Genomic DNA, 22,784 nt, shown 5'->3' with positions numbered 1-22,784 from the left:
GCCTGCGCCCGTGGCTCGGCTTCTCCGTCTCTTTTGGGCGAACCTGACCCGGCTGGGGCTGGGAGCCGAAAGGCAGAGAAGGTGCCTGAGGAGGGGGCGGGGAGTGAGGTGACGTTGCCAGGGGCGCGTGCTGGGCGTGACGGCATCTACACGAGCCTGGGGGGAGGCACAGACCGGGGCGGCGGCCGCACGAGAGCAGGTGAGCGCTGAAGCGGGAGCGCGCGAGCGCGGCTCTCGTGGCCCTTGGCCCCCAGCCCTTCCGCTGTCGGGCCCCCATGGGCGGGGAAGAGGCTGGGGCTTAAGCGGGGCCCACTGCTTAGGGCGAGGCCGGGTCCGGCTCCTCGTTCCCTCCCACGGCAAGAGAGAAGCAGGTTTTTCCCCTCCCCCTCGCCCCGGGTGGGGAGGGACACGAGCCGGCCGGCTCTGGGCGGAGCTGGGCCCGGGCGCCGCCCCCAACGCTAACAACCGCCGGCTTGGCGCCGCCAACGGGTCCCCGAGGAGGCGAGGGACTGAGCCCCGCTCCCGCGGAGGAGCGCCGTCCCGGGCTCCGTCCCTCCTCCAAGGCCACCCTGAGCCCGCTGGGAGAAGGGGGGGGGGGAAGGGGGGGGGCCCGCCCCCCCCCCCGTCCTCATTAGCATCGCGGGTTCTGTGGTGGCCGCGTGCGGCGGCGGGGCGTGGCTAGGCCGGGTGGAACGGCTTCCTGGGGACACCGCCCTGCGGCTTTTTCCCATTCTTTTTTTTTTTTTAATTTTTGGAGGCTTCAGTTCTCTAACTCTGAGCCTCGCCCCTCTCGCTGTTACTTTGCTGCGTCACTCCGTGCTTCTGAGGCTTCGCCCAGACCTCAGTCCCCCTCCCTCCTCCTCCCCCAGCCCAATAAATACTTAATGGCACTTAGCGGGGACCGCGGAGAGGACGCTGCGCGCGCCTGCCTAGTGGCCCTTCTCGGATCAGGGCTTTAATCGTCCCTGAAGGCTTTGCCTAGAATCACAGAGTTGGAAGTTCCATCGTCCAACCCAAAAAAAGCATGCCCAGCGTGACATCCCCCGAAGTGGTCATCCACCTCCGCTGGCAGACCTCGGAGCCCGGGGAACCCACTACCTCCCAAACAGGCCTTTTCTAGTTTGACAGTTCCAAGTGTTAGGAATTTTCCCTTTAGCCTCAAGGTTGCTGCTAACTTCTCCTATCCTTTGCTCTTGTTCTGCCTCCTGGAGTCAAATGAGACGAGTCTAATCCGTTCCTCTACATAACTGGATCTTCAGGTACTTGCAGATGACTGTCTAGACACTCACCCCTCTCTCAATCCCCAGTCTTCTGTATATATCCCAGTAACTTCCAGCTTATACATTTGGTTTCAAGAACTTGAGGATCTTCCTAGTCCCAAATCCTTGAAATTTTTAAAGATAACTCGTGGTTTTCAGAGGGTAGATTTTAGAAGGATCCTCCCAAGGACAGAACCTTGACATTTAGTTGTCATATTACAAAGTTGGTGTCATATTTGTAATATGGCAAAGTTTGCAGTGTCATAATTAAAAACTCCTTAACAAATCAAACATTGCCTCGTTGATACCTTTTTGAAAGCATTGCCATTCCATTTTTTTGGTAAGGATTTTTTAAAAATGGTATCAAGTTGTTTAAGAGATAGTTAACCTCAGAGTCAGAAAGATCAGTCTAGTCTTGCTTGACCCATACTGGCTATGTGACACCTGAAAAGTAACTTAGCCTCCCATTGCCCTAGGCTACTCTAAAAAAAATTGCAGAGATGATATCACCTTATATTGCTAGAAGGAGTTTAATCTTTGGGAGTTCTCTATACCATTTAAATCGCTGATCAAGTGCTCATTCATCAACTTGACTAGCTTGTCCTTGGAGGGCTTCTACCCCATCCAGGAGCTTCTGAGATTTTGGAGACCCTTCAAATACTTCTAACACTTTAAATTACATCAACATCGAGGAAAAGTAATGTCTGTGAAGCCAATTTACTAGTCATCCAAAATGGATGTACTTTAATATGATGAGGAATAGTCTTAGCTCAGTAAGATTGAATAAAAATCCTAACCCAAACTTTCCAAGATTCCAGGACCTCCAGGAAATTTGCTTTCTGTCCTTGACACTTCAGTCTATTATGTGCATTTCAGTCATTCATTTAATTAGTACTATTATTATATTTAAGGACCTTCAGGGCAATACTTCTCAAACTGGAATTCTTTACCTCTAGAATCTTATCTAATTTTAGATTCTTCATACACTCCACCTTTCATCTAAACTGCACTACCATCCATTGTTCCTGAACTTGATCATCTCTCTTTACCGATGTGCATTTGCATAAGACACCTCTCCTTCCTAGAATGTCTTCCCCTCTCATTTTGAGCCTCTTAAAATCCTCATCAAAATCTTAATCTTTCTCATTTTGCAAGCTATCACTTATCCCTATCCTGTTTCCTCTCCCTACCCACAACCCTCTCCCCCCCCTTTCATTTTACATCTCAAAGTACAAAGTGCTCTGGGAGTTCAGACATAGCTGAGATTACTTCTGAATGGATGGTTCAAAAAAATAAAACATGGAAATAGAGGTATTTGGACTAGCCCTTAAGGAACCGATAAGAGTAATTCTGTCAGATGGGTCAAAGGGCATTCAGGGAAGATAGTACAGCATAAACAAAAACAGGTTATGTTAGAATTTCCAGTTCAATTTGACTAAAGTGTAGAGTGGGTAATAGAGATGAGGCTTTTGTGTTATCACACTGTTTTGAAAATGTATTCCTAGCATACTAAACTACTAGTGTTACATGTTCTTATTCAGAATTTGATAGCTGTGAATGGGGGGATGTGTAGGTGATGAAACAGGGCTTGTTGCAAAGTTTAAGTGTCTCTGTGTACAACATCAGGATTTTTGTCTATTTCTGTGATAGACCATGTGGAAGTGGGACTGTGGACCTGAACTATAGCGTTCTTCTGAGATCTTGAATTCGCTTAGGAGCTCTATTCAGGGCATGTGGTTAGTGACTTGGCAAAGTCATTGGATTCTTACTAGGTAGCTTCATAAAATTGAGTATAGGATGGTGTGAAAAAAGGGTTCATCTTATTTTTCCGTCTTCTTTCTTTTTTGTTTACTTTTAGTTCTGAATTTTCTCCCTCCTGCCCCTAATTGAGAAGGCAAGAAAAACACAACCCATTACAAATATGCGTAGTTGTGAAAAACAGATCTTCACATTAGTCATGTTGGGAGCAGTGTGGGAAGGGGAGGAGGGGACAGAAAAAAGAAAAAAAGAAAATGTGCTTAAAAATCTGCACTCCTGAGTCCATGACCTCTATCTATCTGGAGATGGATGGCATGTTTCATCAAGAGTCCTTTGGAATTGTGGTTGGTCATTGTGTCGACCAGAATTCCTAAGTCTTTCAGAATTGATTATCTTTTTTATTAACTTTAACATTGTTGTTAAAGAGGTTCATTTAATACAGTGCCATTTACTTGCCTGCTGAAGCAGTGGGAATCAAAACTTTAGTAAAGTGACTTTTGGAACTCGGGTTTTGCCTCATGTGACCCTGGATAAATCATCATAAAGAACTTTGTAGAATTTAAAGTGCTATATAAATGTAAGTTGGTATTATTTTTATTGTTATCTTGATACTAAGGCAGTTAGCAACTTCAAAAATTGCCATGAAGATCTACTCCCAAAGGTCTATAAAAGTATTCCCTTTGTTCCAGCCATACTGCTATTAGGTCTGTATCCCAAAGAGATTTTTTTTAAAAAGATAGTGGAAAGAGCCATTTGTACAAAAATATTTATAACACCTTTACGTAGTGGCAAAAAATTGGAAATTGAAGGAATGCTCATCAGTTGGGAAATGGCTGAGCAAGTTGTGGTATATGATTATAATGGAATATTACTATGCTATAAGAACTGGTAAGCAGGCTGATTTCAGAAAAAGCTGGAAAGACTTATATAAACTGATGCAAAGTGAAGTGAGCAGAACCAGGGGAACACTGTACACAGTAACAGCAATACTGTATGATGATGAATTGTGAATGACATAGCTCTTCTCAATAATACAGTGATTCAAGACAGTTCCACAGGACTTATGAAAAATGCTATCCACCTCCAGAGAAAGAACTAGAGTCTGAATGCAGATAAAAGCATACTATTTTTCACTTTATGTATATTTTAGTGTGTTTATTTTCCTTTGGGTCTGTGTCTTCTTTCACGACATGACTAATATGGTAATATGTTTTATATGATTGAACATTGTGTAACCTATATCAAATTGCTTACTATCTCAGAGAGGAGGGAGGAGGTGAGGGAGGGTGAGAGAGTATTTAGAACTCTAAATGTTTTAAAAATGAATATTAAAAATTGTCTTTACATGTAATTTGGGAAAAAATAAAGTATTTTTTTTAATTGCTATGAAGGCACCAGGTTATGGCAGTAAGAGCAGTGACAAATTGGAGTCAATCTGTTATTTGCTCCTACACTTACCAAAGGCTCATGTACAGAAAATGGTGTAGAAGGAGCACTGGAGGGGCGGCCAGGTGGTACAGCGAGTGAGAGCACCGGCTCCAGTGTTGGGATGACTTGGGGATGGAATCTGGGCTCAGACACTCAGCACCACACCCAGAAACACCTGGCCGTGTAACCTTGAGCAAGTTACTTAACCCCAGTTGCTAAAAAATAAAAAAAATTTTAAAAAGAGCACTGGACTTAGAAATAGGAGGCTTTAGTTTTCGTCTTGGCCCCTCTGGTTAATAGTTCTGTGATGATGGTCAAGTCACTTAACATCTCTAAGCTGATCCTCATCTATTAAGCAGGGTTGACAATTAAATTGAGTTACTGGGAAAAACTTTTTAAGTTGTAAGGTTAGTACCTTACATAAGTGTGAGCTATTAGTATAAGCTAGTAGCTGGTTGATGAAAGTAGAGCATTATTGCCTGTGGTGTAATTATTTGCATGTTATAATTGCCTCATAGTATTTAAGTAACAATTCATTAATTGGCTTTGCCATGTTTTTAGTACCTATAATTGTATCATACTTGTTAAGTTGGATTTTTTGTCTCTGATATTCACAGTCTTGGTGTAGAGATTATTGAAAGGGAAGAGTTGAGTTTAATAGGTTATATGTGGGAAATGCTTTTGAATTTTGTGCTAGATAATTTTCACATTAGCCATGTTTGGGGCATTACTATTATTATCATTATACATTATTCAATATCAACTCAGATAGGTAGTTCTTTTTTTTCCTTAATAGTATTTTATTTTTTTCCAATTACTGTAAAGATAGTTTTCAACATTCATTTTTGTACAGTTTTGAGTTCCAAATTTTTCTCCCCACTTCCTTCCCAAGACAGCAAGCAATCTGATATAGTTTATATATGTGTAATCATGTTAAATGTATTTCCACATTAGTCAAGTTGTGAAAGAAGAATCAGAACAAAAGGGAAAAACCACGAGAAAGAAAAAACAAAAAAACAACAAAACTGAAAGTAGTCCGCTTTGATCTACATTCAGACTTCATAGTTCTTTCTGTGCATGTGGGTTAACGTTTTCCATCACAAGTCTTTTGGAATTGTCTTGGATCATTGTATTGCTGAGAAGAGCTAAGTCTGTCAAAGTTGGTCATAGCACAGTGTTGCTGTTACTGTGTATAATGTTCTCTTGGTTTTATTCACTTCACTCAGCATCAGTTCATGTAATTCTTTCCAGGTTTTTTTGAAACCTACCTGCTCATCATATATAGAACAATAGTATTCCATTACATTCATAAACCACAACTAGACAAATAGTTCTTAAGATAAATTCAAAAAAGCTTTTTTAAAAATTCAAAATATTGCAAACAGATCACTCTCTTAATTCAACAAATATTTATTAAAGATCTACACAAGAAACTGTGTGTGATGGCTAATGCAGGTACAGAAAGACAAACTTATTCTGACACAAACAGAAATAATAAGAGCTAGAGGTAAAGTACTCTGAGAGCTCAGAGGACAAAGAGCTCTATTAGAGACCAAGCCAGGAGCTGTTGAAGTGTATTTGCTTCTTTAGGGGAAACGTAATAGCTTCAGACACAGCACAAGTGACTGAGCCTTCAGGGGCTCTCCTGATCACTGAACAGTTCCCTTGGTGCTGACCTACTTGCACTGAAGTAACAGTCTTTGCTTCCACAGCCCAAGGCAGATGTGTTAAATGGCAATTTTGTGACCTTTTTACTGGGAACATATAACATATGATACAATGGAAAGACCACGGGCTCTAAAATTAGAGGACATGGGTTCAAATCTTGCCTCTAACTCTACCTATGTGACCTTGGCAAATTACCTTAACATCTCCGATCCTCAGTTTTCTCATCTTTAAAATGAGAGGATTGGACTAGATGGCTGGAGGTGCCTTCCAGCTCTAAATCTATGATCCTGCATACATAGGCCATGACTCTGGGAATCCTTTCCAGCTAAAGAGTCTTTGAGGAGCCTTAGATAATTGATACACAAAAGTGGGGACAGACATCAAATCCCCAAGGTCAAACCACATGTCTGCTCACTTTGCAGACAGGTTTGCAGGGGGCTTTATTTGAGTACTACAGGTATTATTATCCCCCTTTAACTCAGAGGATAAGTGACTTAACACAGGAAGTGTCAGAGGATGGATGTGAACGTAGGTTTTCCTGACTCCAACTCTTATGCTCCTTGTTTCTGGGAAGAGAGATAGTGTTTGTGTGGTGAGAAGAGCAGTGCTTTGGAGTTAGAAGATCTACTTTGAGTTTTTGCTCTGCCACTGTGGGGACCATGGGTAAGTCACTTTACCCATGTAAAGTATCCTCATCCACAAGAATATGTATAATGTTATTTTCTGACAGGATTGTTGTGAGGAAACATGTTAGAATGTATGTACTGATGGTTATCTTTCATTTATCTTGGACTTGCTCAGCATTTTACTTTACTGCTGTAGGATGGCTGGCCAGTTTAGTAACATCAATGGCTTACCTAGCATAGAAGCTAATCTTCAGATAGCTTACCAGATGCCCTGGGTTTAGAATAAGAGGAGATGGAACAACGGGAGTAATTCCAGGAATGGGGTGATAGACATTGCAAAAGCAGATGAAGGGCAGTAAGAAGGTGAATTTTCCTGGATCATAGTGTATGTGAAGAGGAGTAGTGTGTAATAAGGCTGGAAAAATAGGTTGAAAGAGTAGGTAGAGTACTGGGCCTGGAGACAGGCCTGGAGACCTGAGTATAAGTCTGCCCTCAGATACTGACTACCTTGTGACACTGGGCAAGTCACTTAACCCTGTTTGCCTCGATTCTTCTTCTGTAAAATGAGTTGGAGAAGGAAATGGCATTCCACTCCATTGTCTTTGCCAAGAGAATCCCAAATGGGGTCTTGAAGAGTTGGACATGACTAAAAATGACTGAATGACAACACCAGCAACAAAGTCCCTGGATAGCAAGGGTATTCCTCATTCTAAAGAGCTTGGTGCATGGGGATGTGTGACTTTCTGGCTTCAGAGTTGGGAAGCTTTAGAACCCAGGATCTTAAAGGAACAGAATTGCCTTCTACTGTTCTTAGGGCAAAAGTTTCTACCTTGTTTTTTTTTGGAGGGGGGAAGAAAAGACAATTGGGGTTAAGTGACTTGCCCAAGGTCACATATTTAGTAAGTGTGTAAAGCGTCTGAGACAGAATTTGACCTCAGGTCCCCCTGACTCCAGGACCGATACTCTATTCACTGGGCCACCTAGCTGCCCTGCTAGAGTTTCTGCTTTTTCTGAAAATCTTCAAATGGATCTGTGATTCCATAGAACCCATCTGGTGCCTGTTTATCTCTGCCAACCCATCTGTCTCTCCCCATCTTCTATAACTCTTATCTCATCTTACATAACTCTTGTCCATGTCCTCCTATAAATTCACCACTGGATTCAATCAACATGGTGGCAATCTTCCTCCAAACAAATGAGATTTTTGAGCAGTAAGATAACAGTAGAATGACGTGATTCTACCTTTGTTGTTGGGAAGATTAGTTCTATCTCCTTTTATACTTACTTAATTGATTCCCTATCTCATTCCCCACAGAATATTTTCCAAATTTTCTTTCCTCAGTTCTCCCACACTTCACTACTTTTTCTCTGTAAGGACTTTTCCCCTTTAATGAGAAAATTGAGGCCATTTGAAATGATCTCTCTCTTATTCTTTATTCAGCACCCCTTGATGTCATCTCCATCTCTTTCCTCCTTTCTTCTTGCCAAGGCCACCCCCTCCCATATGTCCTTGAGCCTTTCCTCTAATAGATTATTCCTTGTCATTTCTTCTCTTCAGTCTTCAACTTCTCCTTACTACCTTCAAACATTCCCAAATCTTCCCTATACCTTGGGGAAAAAATCTTTGTTAGATTCTGCCATTCCCTCAAGCTGTCATCCTATATTTATCCTCCCTTTTGCAATCAAACTCCTAAAAAATTTATCTACACTCTACCTTCCTTTCTCCTATCACTCCTCAATCCTTTGCAATCTAGGTTTCAATCTTATCACTTGACTGAAACTGTTCTCTCCAAAGTTACTAGGGACCTTTTCATCACAAAATTGATCCATTATCAGTCTTCATTCTTCTTGACTGATCTGCTGCATTTGATGCTGTTGCCCACCTTCTCCTCCCACGTGAGCTTTCCTCATTAGTCTTATATGACTTTACTCTCTCCTGTTTTTACTCTTACTTTTCTGGCCATTCCTCTTCAGCCTCTTTTGCAGTTTCATTACCCTGATGATAACCACCTAACTGTGAGTGTTCCCCAAAACTCTGTCCCTTTCTTTTCTCTCTATCTACTCTCTTGGTGACCTCATCAACATTTATAGGTTTAATTATCAGGAGGTAACATTTGAGTTGAACCTTGAAGCAGTTTTAAGAGGCAGAAGTGAAGAGAAAGTGCATTCCAGGCATGGGGAGCATCCAGTGCAAAGGCAGGGAGGTAGAAGGTGAAATATTTTGTATGGGGTACCTAAATAGACTGGTATGGCTGGACTACAAATTTAATGAAAGAGAATGATATTTAATAAGACTACAAAGTTAGAACAGGGCAGGGTTTTTATGAAGAGTTTCAGATGTCAACTAGAGAAGTTTATATTTGATTCTGGAGATAATGGGGAGCTACTGGAGTTTACAGAATAAGAGGGATGTGTGTGACATGGTCAGATGTTCACTTTAGAAAAGTCACTGTAAAGTGGAGGATAGTTTGGAGTGGGGAGAGGCTTTGGGGCAGGGATATTTGTAACAAAGTTCCTGAGTCCAAGTGAGAGTAGATGAGGGCCTGAGCTAGGATAATGGGGACGTGAATGGAGAGAAAGTAACTCATAAGATAGATGTGGAGGAAGAAAGGACAAGAATGGGCAACTGGTAGGATATGACCCATATGAATTGATAGCTGATTATAAATAAATACAATTCTGTAAGTATTCTGGATTATTTTCCTTTAGTAGAGTTCAGTTAAAAAGGGGGGAAGAGAATAAACATTTCTATATAGCACCTTTTATGAGGTAGGCATTGTGCTAAGCACTTTACATATATTATCTCATTTGATCCTTACAACAACTCTGTGAGCTGATGGGTACTGTTCTGTTATTATCTCTATTTTAGAGTTGAGGAAACTAAGGCAAACAGAAGTTAAGTGATTCGTCCTGGGCGACACAGCTAGTACATATCTGAAGCTGGATTGGAACTCAGGTTTTCCTGATTCCAAGGTACAGCACTCTGTTCATGTGCCACCTAGCTGCCAACAAAATAAATAAAATTCAGATAAAATACAAAAATAATTATGCAATAAATAAATACAATTCAGATAAAAACAGTTTATCTGAAGATTAGTTTATCTGTTAACAAGTTAAAATAATCTGTGATGTATTTTTGGACCTATTTGGAAAAGGAAGGAACCAGTACAGTTTTACTTAGAGGTAGCGAGGTGCTGTGGCGGATAGAGTTCTGAGCTTGAAGTCAGGCAGACGGGAGTCTTCTTCAGATTTGAACTGTGTGACTCTGTACAAGTCATGTACTGTATTACCTGTTCTCAGTCTTAGTTTCCAGATCTGTGAATGGGGATAATAGCTCCTTCTTCATTGAGCTGTTCTGAAGACCAAGTGAAATAATAAATTTAAGCATTTTGTGAGCATTAAAATATTAAATAAATTTGTACGGTTATTAGTAGTATCTTATTACTCTCATCATTTGTAGTAGTCATGGTATCATATGAGATCTTTGTAAGTGCTTAGCACAGTGCCTGGTACATGGTAGACACTTCATGTATATGCTTGTTCCCTTCTCTCTCCATCTTCAGAACATGATTATAATATCGTATATTTAAAGGTGGAAGGGATTGTGGGTATCATATAGTCCAACCCTGGCATTTTGCATGGGGGAAACTGAGGCCTAGAGAGGCCTTGCTACTACTAGTAGTAGACTTTAGAGTCTGTGATTCAAGGTATGGTGCCTCTCCCACTATACTGCACTACCTCTTTTTGTGGAGGTTTTGCATTTTGTTTGTGTTGTATTACTGAGTACATCCAGATGCATATAGTGATCACACAGCGGACATTCTTCATCTGTCTGGTCTTTGCTGTGTGGATTGTCGGGTCAGGGTCCTCTTGAGTGTTTACAGATCTCTTCCAGAATATTCCACAGCAGACCTGGGCCACTTACTGCATGCCAAAGGATTGGGGAGCAGGGCACCTGCGAAAATGTAGAGGGAAACAGCCTTTGTATGTGGAGGAAACCTTTTGCCTTGCTGGCCTGCGCAGGCTGTGTGGTTCATCAGATCACAGGTTGTGCAGGCCTACTCCACCGTGGTCCAGTGCTCCTTGATGCAGTCACCATGTCATCTGCAAACAGGAGCACTTGGAGGGCCTCTCTGTCCAGCTTCAATGTGAGCTCTGGGCAGCGTCTCCTCTATCACAGTGGCACTACAGCTCCATTGTTTATGCCTCACCTGGCAATTATGATTCAGATAAGTGCTAGATGTGATATTTCTTTCTTTTTTTAAAGATATATTTCTGTTATTATATCTTTAAAGGAATCTTGAGACACTTTATGAAAGAGCTCATCTGGCTGGATTTGGGTCTATTGAAATCAAATGCTTTTTTTCATAATCAACAAGCAGCAAACACCGGGATGTTATATTCACTGCTTCTTTCCAGTAATTGTAAAATAACAAAGATGTGGCTTTTTAAAAAAAATCTCATTTGGAAAAGTCTGATTATTCTCTATCATTGATAATAGCAATTATATAATGCCTTAAGGTTTGTCAGGTGTTGTTACAAATATCTCATTTGCTGTCATTGAGATTGCTCTTGGTTTGTTTTTGCTAGAATGAGATTTTACCTGTTAACAGTTCTGAAGTAAATACATTACAACACAAATCTTTTTCTGTGGTGTGCTATTCTTATTAAAGTTTTGTAGAGATAGGGTAATAGGCATATGGATTGTTAGTTGCTGGTGTTCTCTCATCAGATTGCCTTTTTTGGTATTAATAAGGTCCCAGATTTTTTCCACTTGCTTGGTATCTCTAACCTTTCCAGATATTCTGGCACATCGATTCCCCCATGCTCTCACAATTGTGTTGCTTCTGACACAGACCTTCTATACCTACACTTGGTCCAACATGTGTGCTTTTCCTGTTATTGTCTTTAGTGCCATTTCTATCTGTGGGACTGAATGGAGGTTCCACTGTCCTTGATGGAGAAAATACTGATTTTTGAATTGTTTCTACTTTTCTCCTGTTTGTTGTCCTCCTTCTACTTTCATCCTTAAATGCCCTCAGACTGATTCTTCTTGGTTTTCTTCAAACTCCATTGTCTTTTTTCTGCTTTATGAACTAATAATTTAATATTGCTCATAATTGTCTATTATCTTCACAAAGTTTTATGATAAAGCTTCTAGTTTATCCTGGTGATGCCTTTGACAGCCATCTGTGTTTGGCAAATAAGTCAGTTGTTTGCTTTACCGAAGTATTTTTTGGGCTCTTTTAGCCTTTTTGTTGTAACTTCGGTATATCAGTAGAAAGTGAGGAAAGCTTCCAGCACTTTGGATGGATCTCCTGTGTCAAAGTGATGGTAAGACATTTAACAAGAGTCTAAAAGGATGGGCAGGCATGGATGGGTTGGCATCTGCATCTTTGTACAGAACTTTTGGATTGATGAGATTACAAGTCTGAGTATTGAAATGTTCTTGGGAATGTTTGATGTAAAAGTTCTTTTTTAAAAAAATTTATTTGTTTATTTACTTTTAGTTTACATCATTCAGTTCCACAATCCCTTGAGTTTCAAATTTTATCCCTCCCTCCTTAACTGCCCCCCCCCCCTTGGTAGCATGTAGTCAGAACATAAGTTCTTTACAAATACCTTCATATTAAACATTAGTCAGGGTGTAAATAAGGAATATAACCAATAGAATGAACAATGGGAAAGAGGAAACAAAACAAGAAAAAGAAAGAGAGCAAGTAGTTTACTTCACTCTGCATTCACACTCTGCAGCTATTTCTCTGGATGTGGGTATCTCTTTCCATCATGAGTCTTTTGGAGTTGCCTTATAACTTTACATTGCTGAGAGTAGTCCAGTCTTTTAAGGTTAGTCATCATACTTATATTCTGTCTGTAATTGTATACAAATTTCTCCTGGTTCTGCTCTTCTCATTCAACATCAGTTTATGTAAGTCTCTCCAGGTTATTATGAAGTCTGTATGCTCCTCATTTCTTTATAGCACAGTAGTGTTCCATTACATTCATATACCACAACTTGTTCAGCCATTCCCCAGTTGATGGGCATTGCCTTGATTTCCAATTTTTTGTCACCACAAAAAGAGCTACAATAAATATTTTTGTACATATGGGTCTTCCTCCCACTTCTGTGATCTCTTTGGGATACAACCGTAGAAGTGGTATTGCTGGGTCAAAGGGTATGCACTTATTTGTAGCTCTTTGGGCATAGTTCCAGATTGCTCTCCAGAATGGTTGGATCAGTTCACAACTCCACCAACAATGCATTAGTGTTGCAATTTTTCCACAGCCTCTCCAGAATTTATCATTTTCCTGTTTTGTCATCTTAGCCAATCTGACTGGTGAGATGTGGTACCTCAGAATTGTTTTGATTTGCATTTCTTTAATCAATGGTGATTTAGAGCATTTTATCATATGCTTATAGATATCTTTAATTTCATCCTCTGAAAACTACCTATTCATATCCTTTGACCATTTATCAACTAGGGAATGACTAAAAGGTCATCCTTAAAAAAATGAGCTTTGTAGAGTTAGTTAAAATTCTTTTCATCACTGTTTATAATGCAAACATCCTTTGTAAGTTCATCCTTTGTAAGTAAGAACCTAAATAACCTTTGGCCCACCAGCCTGTAAAACCTTGAAGTACTGGCTAGTTGAAAGAAGACAAGTCTAGCTGAGTTCCTAGAAATTTAGTAACATTCATTTCAGGTTGATAATTTTTTTCCCTTCAGAACTGAGTCATTGAAGAGTTGAGTTATGTCTCCTTGGAGGGAGAACCTGATTTAGTATTCTAATGGTCTCTGACTTCATTGGGGTATCAAAATATGTATAAAACAATATGCTGGGTGCTAGGAAAGATGCCATTGTGTATTCTTCCAAAAGAGAATGACTGTCAAATGGCTAGGGAGGATAGAAAATTATTGTACAGTTTTTTTTATCGTCAGTGCATAAAGAAAGCAATGTTGCTATGGGCTTAGGCTATCTAGTAGGAAGTGATACTTTTTTTTTGATACAGAATTTTCTTTCATGAAAGTTTTTGCTATGATAAGATTTTACCTGTATTAGCAATTTAGTTCTGAAGGATATACAGTAAAGCTTTTAATACTAGATTTTCCATAGCATTACACATTACTGTGTATATAGCATATAATTTGACCACTCTGATTTTACTGTAGTTAAACAACACTGAAGTAAGAGGAAGTGGGATTTTACTGAAAAGACCTTGGAGAATTTATCACTTGGGCATGTAAGGATGTGATAATATAGTTTAGAATAAAAGCCTTATTTTTCCTTAGAGCTATTACAACTGGGAGCTTTTTATACATTGTAAATTTGCTCCTACCTTTCCTTTTGTCTTGTTCCCGAAAGTAAAGAAGTCTGGGTTTGTGCACTGTGTGCTCTGAACCTAAAAATTTCCAAATCATATGCATAAAAAGGGAATTTTTTTTTAGAAAAAAGTGTATGAATACAACTCTGATTTGCTATATTTAACTAATTGTGTGAGATTATAATTTTGTTTTTATGGGTTATTGATATTTCTCTGGAGAGAAAACATAGTGTAATGAAAGGAGTTAAGAGCATGACAGTCTGGGAGACTTTGAATCCTGCCTATGGCACTATTAACAAGCCACATAAAGCATTTCTTCCCTTCAAGTCTGTTTCCTCATCTGTTAAACAGAGAGGGTAATTCTTATAGTATTGTACCTACCTCTTTGCCTTGTGACAATCAAATGGAAAGCTTGAAGTACTACCTAAGTATCAGTTTATTTCTCTCTGCCAGAGTGAACATTTACATTTTCTCCAAACCAACATTGTTTTACTTCTATAGATAAATGTCTTCTATATGTAAATCAAAACCAGTTTGATTGGTTGTAAGAACAATTGTTTTGCACATCTCTCTGCTTTAAAGAAAACTTTATTCCTTTTTCATTGATAACTTTCCATTTATTGTATAAAAAAAAATCATGCTCCAAACTGTAAAATGGTCTGTATTTAACAGGGAAATAATTTTTAAATGGCTGATTCAGCCTTTAGTACTAACTTAAAAGGGGGAAGAACATAATCTTAATTTTAAAATATTAAAAAGTTATAATCACATGTGTAATCTATATAACTAGATTTTGCATTTTATATATGATAATAGTTGGAATGGAAATATAAATGAAGCATATCTAATGGAAACTGCTATCTTTGTTTTGTAAATTATCTGGCTGGTTTTAACTTTAGATTCTAATTTATCCGTGTGAAACTTTGGGCAGTTGGAAGGGAAATTAATGGGTTAAATATCTGTGGGCTGGCTAAAGCTGCAGTGTCCAATAAATTTAAAGACTCCCTCTGACTGACGGTTGATGCTTAGAGAGGCTGGATCAGATTAGTCCAGGCTTCAGGCTTTGTTGAGACTGGGAAGCCATTTTAGGATTCTTTGGTGTGGAAGCGAAAACACGGTGCTGTCAACTTGCAAACTTCCCTCTTGGAGAATTGGTTTGTCTGCTTGTGAAACTTTTGGAATATAATCATGAAAGTATGTAGGAGTGCTCTGAGCAGGTGATCTGAAAGTGGACCCTGGAACTTTGGATAAAGAGGTTTGATATATTTATTGTTGTCATATTATTGAATTCTAATAAAGAGACTAATCTTGGTGCTTTCTAGGCACGTTTTAAATAAGACTGATTTTCTTTTTGGTCACTTTATTTGCTTTTTTTTTTTTTTATTGCAGCACGTGCTGCAATAATAAGGTATTGGAGCACTATGTTACCTAAAGTGGTCAGTTGAGAAATATTTGTGGCAAGTTCAGTTTCAGTTTAACTCTACTTTAAAGGTTTCTTCAATGGGTGAAATTGTGGACCTGCTTTTATTCTTTCCCCACTTAATAAGTGACTCAGTATGTTATCAGTGACTTATTATAACTAGCCTTTTATAATTATAAATGTTCTTAGGCCTTCTGAATAGATTACAACTTTTAACTTATTTTGAATTTGGAAATAATACCTAGTGAAATTTTCCATCAATTTCTGGATGCTGTTTGTTTACAATGTTAAAAATTTGTTTTCTTTGTCATCTTTGAAATAAGAAGTTTATTGCCGTTTTCTAGTATATCTTCAAAACAGATTTCATGATCCTATAACCAAATTTTGTTTATTGTGGTCCCATTTGATTATCTTAGTTTATAATACTGGCTTAACACATGGGGCTGTATAACTTGTCATCTTGAAGATACTTTGATGCATATCATTTTCTAAACTGTTAAGTTCAACAGTTCTTAGACCAGTAGGGATATATGGATATATACTTACTGAATAGAAAACATTCAGATTACATATGATAGGTGTTAAAAGCCAAGCTTTCAGTTATATGCTTTATGTACTATTTTGGTTTCATAACGAACTTTGAAATGTTTATTTTGTGTCTTCAGCTATGAATTATCAAGTTGTTTTTATCATTTTCTTTGAAGGAGAAAAACTCCTAATATGTTTGAGACACCTTAAAAATCAAGAGGAAAGTTTTAAATCTATGCTATAAATTCTTGAATAGTCTTTCAAAATACATATTCTGTAAGTTTTAAAACTGACATTTGTTTCCATAATGGAATAGTATATGATTTATTGGTGTTGTGTTAATTAATCTTTGGGGTGTTGACATTAACTGTACTAAGTGTCAATAAGACAACTTAAATGAGACCAAATAAATTTTTTCCTTGTGACTTTTATGTTCATTGTAACGGTAATGTTTTTTCCTGTATGGAAATGATACCACTGATGCACAATTAGTAAGACTATATGCTTTCGAAATGCATTTCCAGTTGTGATAGAGGATGCAAATGTTAAATTTTAATCTTGTTATGAAACCAAAATAATATAAAGTTCCTGTCTTTCATTCACTTGCTCATCGAATGTGATTGTTTTGTGAAAAATATAGAACATGCTTTGGGGAAACTGGCTAGATTTAAGAATGTAATAGAGGGAGGCTAGCTTGTCCACTTACAACTACAAATCCATCAGACTCTGTCATTATCACTGGTCTTTAATCAACTGAGCTAAGCAGCTACAGACAGCAATAGTAATCTGAAACTCTTTATTTAAAAATCAAGGACTACTAGCAAGGGACTTTAAATACTAAGGCTAGAACTGCTTTGGGAATACTGCATGTGAAACTTGGATGTTCCTGCATCATGCTTAGGATAGATTTGTGCCACTAATTTTCATTGTAGGGCACGTAATTCATTCTCAGGCTTAAAAACAATATTACTGTACTTTAGCACAAAACTTTTCCTAATAAAGAATGCAAAGTTCTTTGTAACAATGCAATTTATAACTTTTTAAAAACTATTACAAAAAATTTAAAAGTTGGGTGAAATGAACAGTAGGATATATCTCAAAGAATCATAATCAGAACCTGAGAGTGGAACTGCTCTTTGTATATCTTGATTTGGAAACAGCAGTATGCATAATGCCAGCTTGGGACAGTCTGCATACTTTAAAACATTCAGAAGGTTTTCCAGGATCTTTTTTTTCTTTTAAGTCATCAGTCATACTCAATATGTGTGGTATTTTAATTCTGAAAACTAGATGTAAGAATACTACATATTTAGAGATCTTTAACTGTCATTTTTAGAGTATAGGTCATGGGTTATGGCTAGTATGGCTTCCTTCAGTGTGGGATGCAAATGACAAAGATATAATATTACGTTATCTCCTTTAATTAGCAGTGATATAAATGGAGACTGGGATCAGTGTTTTTTTAAATGCTATTTAACAATGGTTATATATTCCAAAATGAATGAAGTAATTATCAATAGATGATTCAAACTATATTTTTATTTTTAAATGTTATAATGGAGTGTAAAAAAAAAGTTCAGATTTGTTACTTTAACATGTTGGCTAGCAGTGTTTAAAAAAAGACAATCTGGGCCTATTACGACTATGGTTTTTGTTCATTTCAGTAATCCAGACAGGAAAAAAAATCAACGGTCCCATTAAAGTAAGTAGAGGCTTAATTTTGGGAGGTGGAATGGGGCAGATAAATAGTTAACTTCTTTTAAAAATAATTATTAACACGGAACACAAAAGTCCAATAAAATATTTTAAAATAGATCAGTTCTGTATTATGACACATTAAGGGACAAGGGAAGGGCAAAGTAATAGAGAAAGAATGAATTTGTGAGATACCAGATACTTTTCAGGTAGAAGGTAAGAAAGAGACTTAGTAGCTTTTTGTAACAAGGTAACCAACTCTTGATCATTGGCTACTATTCCCTGAAATAGTTATCATCTCTATCCTTCCAAAAGCTAATTGTGGTTAATAGTAGGTCAGTCTTGGGAAGCTCTGCTCCTTTCTGGATGGAATAGCCATGATATCACTTCAGAAGAGAAATTATTTTCTGGTCTCTAGTAGCGATAAATTGGGGCAGCTAGGTGGCACAGTGGATAGAATGCTTGGCCTGCAGTCAAGAAGACTTGACTTCAAGTCTGACCTCAGATACTTCCCGAGTGACCTGTGCAGTCACTACACTCTGCCTCACTTTCCTCCTCTGTAAAATGAGCTGGAGAAGCAAATAGCAAACCACTCCCATATTTTTGTCAAAGAAACTCCAAATGGGGTCACAAAGAGTTGGGCTTGACTGAAACAACTCCACAACAAAAGAGGGCATAACCAAAGCAGTATTATCTTCTCTCCTGCCCTGTACCCCCAATCCCCTCTCAATTAAACCAACTGTCTGATTCAGTGATTTGAAGGTCCCTAAATTCAAATTTAGGGGTTGTGGAAAATAATTTGTTCTTATATTCTTTGCTTGGATTCTGAATATTATATTTTAAATAATCACAATTATTTAATTTTGTACTAATGAACTTTGTACTGTAAATAATGCACTGATTTTTAACTAGTTGTCAAGTGAGCCATATAGAATGGGTAAAGACTTTATCTCAGAGAAGGCAGAAGGTTCCTAAATATACATTGAGCTTTACATAGGTGATGTTTGTTTTTAAAATGGATATTCTGCTGCTTTAAAACTAGCATTCTGTTACCTTCCTTGGGTTTTGATAGATCACATTTTATTTCTTAATTTACTCATTTTTTTTTTTTTTGCCTTTTGGAGGGCAGTTGGGTTTAAGTAACTTGCCCAAGGTTATACAGCTAGTTTTTATGTGTTAAGTGTCTGAGGTCTGAGGCCGGATCTGAACTCAGGTCCTTCTGACTCCAGGGTTGGCACTTTACTCACTGCGCCACATAGCCACCCCTTAATTTACTCTTTAATGAAACTGTGACCACAGAATTTGACTTAGCAAACCAAATGTCTTGAAACTCATGCAACAAGAAAGAGTTGTTTATAACAAAATAAATATAGACAATTATGAAAGCAAATTAAGAATAACAGGAAGAATATAGCAATTAATCATTCATAGAGTTTAAAGAGTCACTTGATCACTGTAACTGCTGCAAACACACTTTTAAGGATCTGGGAAATTTATTTAATTTCATAATGTTCTTCTCTTCTCTGCCCCAAATAAACCCAGTTTTTTCTTTATTTTTTTCTCATCATTGCCTGACCCTGGCACCTGTTAGAATTTAGTGCTTTCTTATAAGGAGACATGATCTTGGCTTTTATTTGTACACTTTCCCCTACATTCAGTATCCTTAGCTATAATATGAAAAGCTTTCCAGAAGTCTGCCAAAGATTTGCTATAGGATCCAAGTTATACCAGCACATTAGATACACAACTGATACATATTTTTACTTTGTCTTAAAATGGGCTAGATACAATTTACCTATAAACTTAAAACTCAGTTTACAACCCAGTATTAACTATGAATCCTACCATTTGGAATTTATTTTAAACTTAGGCATTCTGGAATTTTTCAAAACCCACACAGCTACCATCTTATTTCCTGCCCTACTTTTTGCCTGTGCTATTGTAATAACCTCCTGACTATTCTTGCCCCTCATTACTTCCTTTTCTAATCTATCCTCCCATCTTTTATAATGCTGCCAAAATTATCTTCCTAAAACACAGTTCAGTTCATATCACTCCCCTACCCTGAAACCTTCAGTGGTTTTCCTATTTCCTCTAATTTAAATACTAACTCTTCAGCCTAGCAGTTCAAGACCCCTCTACACTCTAGTTCCAGCTTACCTTTTGAGCTTTCTATTGCATTACTGACTTTCATACACTATACGTTTTAGCCAGACTGTACAATTTGTTTTCTCAACTCAGTGATAGTCTTCCACCTATGTGTGTTTTCATAAGGTGTCTCATGTGCCTGAAATGAATTTCCTCTTTCAGAATTCTTATCTTCCTTTAAGATCAGTTTATGTGCTACCTTGTCTGCAAAATTCTTTCTTATTCCTCTAGTTCAGTTGTGTTCTCTGTCTTCAGATTACCTTGCATTATACTTACTTGTTTATGCATTGTATCTGTTTCTCTTTCTTCACCCCCACACTTCTAGCAAGGACCTTCAGGGCAGGGATTTTTTTCCCTCTTCAGTTCCTTGCACATAGTAGGTCTCTGACAAATATTTGTTTTTTATTGAGTTGTTACAGTGGGGGGAACACTCCCTCCCATTAAAAGTAATAGGGCTGATATGGTAGCTTGTTAAGTACTCCTTTTCTTATACTGCCAGAAATTTTCAATATTTTCCCTTTTGAGGACGTCACTATAAAATATAAAAATAATCAAAGCAATATATTAATATTCCCTTTTTAAAAGAAAATTAGGAATAGGGCATGACTTTTTGTACCCTGAAGTTTTTTCACCAGTATTTTAAATTCTTATTACTAGGGCCAATCCTCTATAAGAAAAGTTGACTGCATCTAGGAAATAGTCTTTGTGTTATGGCACCTGTAGTAGATTTCAAAACTAACAATTAACCAATCTAGAGATACTCAATATTAAGTATTTATTGAACAGATGGTTAGTTCATTAAGTGCTCAGGTGAATCAGTGGGGAAGTCTTTTAAAGCACCTATAGTTCTCTATGACTGTTCTTTTAATTTCCCATATGGCATAGCCCTGGCTATGTATGGAACATTTCTAGAAATCTATCACTAGTTTTGTAAGGAAGGATATAAAATTCTCTTGCTAAAAGTTTTTATTAATGAAAAAAACAATGTCAATAGGTATAGATAGAATAGTGGTGATGGGTAGTGGATTTATTTTCTTTGAATAAATGTACTTTAAATTAACCAATCATTTGGGAATAGAAAAGTTAGAAATGTTTTATTTTTCCATTATTTGAATGTATGAAGTGGTGATCATTCAGTTAGTTACATAATCCAAAGCATGACTGATACCAAGTTATGCAGTCCAGCATCTATTGCAGACCTGCACAACTTGGCAGTAGATAGGGGCCAAAATTAAAACAGACTAAACTTTTTTTCAGGCCACAGATACTCTAGTCGCTGGAGACAGACTGACAATGGTTGATTACTGTGAATCCTGTAACAAATAAGAAAATGTGCAGTGGCAATTCACCTGCCAAGTTATGTGATGGCTACTGTAGTGACTAGTGGAAGGTGGGTTAAGCAGGGAACAGACAAAGCACTCTTTACATCTTTACTTTCTTTCACATTTTTCTCAGGTTGCCTCAAATCCTTTGGTGGGCCCTAAGCAACCCATGGGCCATAGGTTGTGCAGGCCTGATATGTTGGATGCTTAGGATGTCACTCAGCAGTCAGTCTGCAAACATTAGTTTGCTGCTAAATAGGAAGTTTAGAAACAATTTGGTGTGATTCTAGTTCCCTAGTAAGGAATAATGAACTTTGTAATTGAGCAGCTATGTTATTGAAGCTACTTGTAGTTGGTATTGAAGCTAGAAAGTACATAAAGTTTGGGAAAAGTTTTTTTTTTCTCTATTTTCTTTTTGATTCCTTAGATTTGTTGCATTCAAATATTCTCATATAAAATCTTTTATTGTGTTTAACTGTCAAAATCAGTTAACAGTATGGACAGAGACAGACAAAAAGTAAATATAGGCAAATGAGCAGACTAGTAAATGAGTATACTACTTTACAAAGGTACTGTAGTACTCAATTACATAAATAAAATAGCAGTATTTAAGTACATATTACTGAAGTTTCCAGTGAGGAACACTTACCCTTTCTGAGAGTTTATATCCTATTTGAAGCCAGGGACTTCCTAGAAGGGAGCTGAAAAATGTGAAAGATATGAGGGGGGAGAGTAGTTTATAATTTTTTTTTTAAAGCAATTGGGGTTAAGTAACTTGCTCAAGGTCACACAACCAGTTATTTTGTGTGGGTGCCAAGTATCTGAGGCCAGATCCGATCCCTGACTCTGGGGCCAGTGCTCTTACTCACTGCGCCACCTGGCCGCCCCAATAGTTTATAATTTACTTTGTTAACCTAGCTGATATATTTTTAAATTTTACCAGCCCCCTTAAATTTTCATAAGATTAAAAAAAAAAAGATTAGTGGATTTATCCTTCAACCCCTCCTAAAAGAGAAAGCAGTTTCAATAAAAGTAACTTAAACTGGTCTTAAAAACTTACAATTTTGTACACAGACATTTTATACAAGGTGGTTCTTTGTTCCTTTGCTACCTTCATTAGATTTTTCGAGTATGTGGTGACTCATCACTTTGCTGTTTATTATTGTAGTTTTTTTGGTGTGTAAAATGTTTTTACCCACAAGGGAATTTGGTTTAACAGTCTAACTGGTTTAACAGTCTAAGAGACATAGGTGGTGACTTGTGAAGCAAAATACTCTGTAAGTGATTTAAAAAAAATTTTTTTTTGGCTTTTTTTTTTTGGAGGGGAGAAGGTAGGCCAATTGGGGTTAAGTGACTTGCCCAAGGTCACACAGCTAGTTTTTTTTGTGTGTGTGTTAAGTGTCTGAGGTCAGATTTGACCTCAGGTCCTCCTCCTGACTGCAGGGCTCATGCTGTATTCACTGCACCACCTAGCTGCCCCAGTGATTTTAAATAAAAAAAAAAAATTTTAGTTTTTACTAGGGAGAAGAAACAATTTCATTCTAATTTAAACTTGTTACAAGGTTTGTGCTTTGGTGAAAGCTCTTGATGTCTAGTCAGTTACCACAG

The 22,784-nt window shown here is 37.9% G+C and overlaps 2 protein-coding genes across 21 annotated transcripts in view; one reads left to right on the top strand and one right to left on the bottom strand.

The window, feature by feature from the left end:
- Nucleotides 1-22,784, bottom strand: part of PRKAR1B (protein kinase cAMP-dependent type I regulatory subunit beta) — a 716,155-nt gene that overhangs the window by 403,875 nt on the left and 289,496 nt on the right. The gene's annotated exons all lie outside the window — the stretch shown is intronic.
- Nucleotides 58-22,784, top strand: part of SUN1 (Sad1 and UNC84 domain containing 1) — a 70,584-nt gene continuing 47,857 nt past the window's right edge. For 6 of the 20 annotated variants that reach the window (XM_069084854.1, XM_069084860.1, XM_069084861.1 and 3 more), the window contains exons 1-3: nt 15,094-15,318; nt 17,676-17,713; nt 21,112-21,244. The gene's annotated coding sequence lies outside the window, so the exon portion shown is untranslated. Of the gene's footprint in view, nt 200-15,093; nt 15,319-17,675; nt 17,714-21,111; nt 21,245-22,784 lie in introns of those variants that run through there. The other 14 variants (XM_069084865.1, XM_069084864.1, XM_069084863.1 and 11 more) reach the window with 9 other exon arrangements.

Source organism: Petaurus breviceps, unplaced genomic scaffold (assembly GCF_028583685.1).
Source record: "Petaurus breviceps papuanus isolate PSGF00001 unplaced genomic scaffold, PetGlider_PUasm1.0 175, whole genome shotgun sequence".
In the NCBI taxonomy this organism is placed as follows: domain Eukaryota; kingdom Metazoa; phylum Chordata; class Mammalia; order Diprotodontia; family Petauridae; genus Petaurus; species Petaurus breviceps.
The sequence above is the reverse complement of the archived record's forward strand: the minus strand, read 5'-3'. Positions and strand labels throughout refer to the sequence as shown.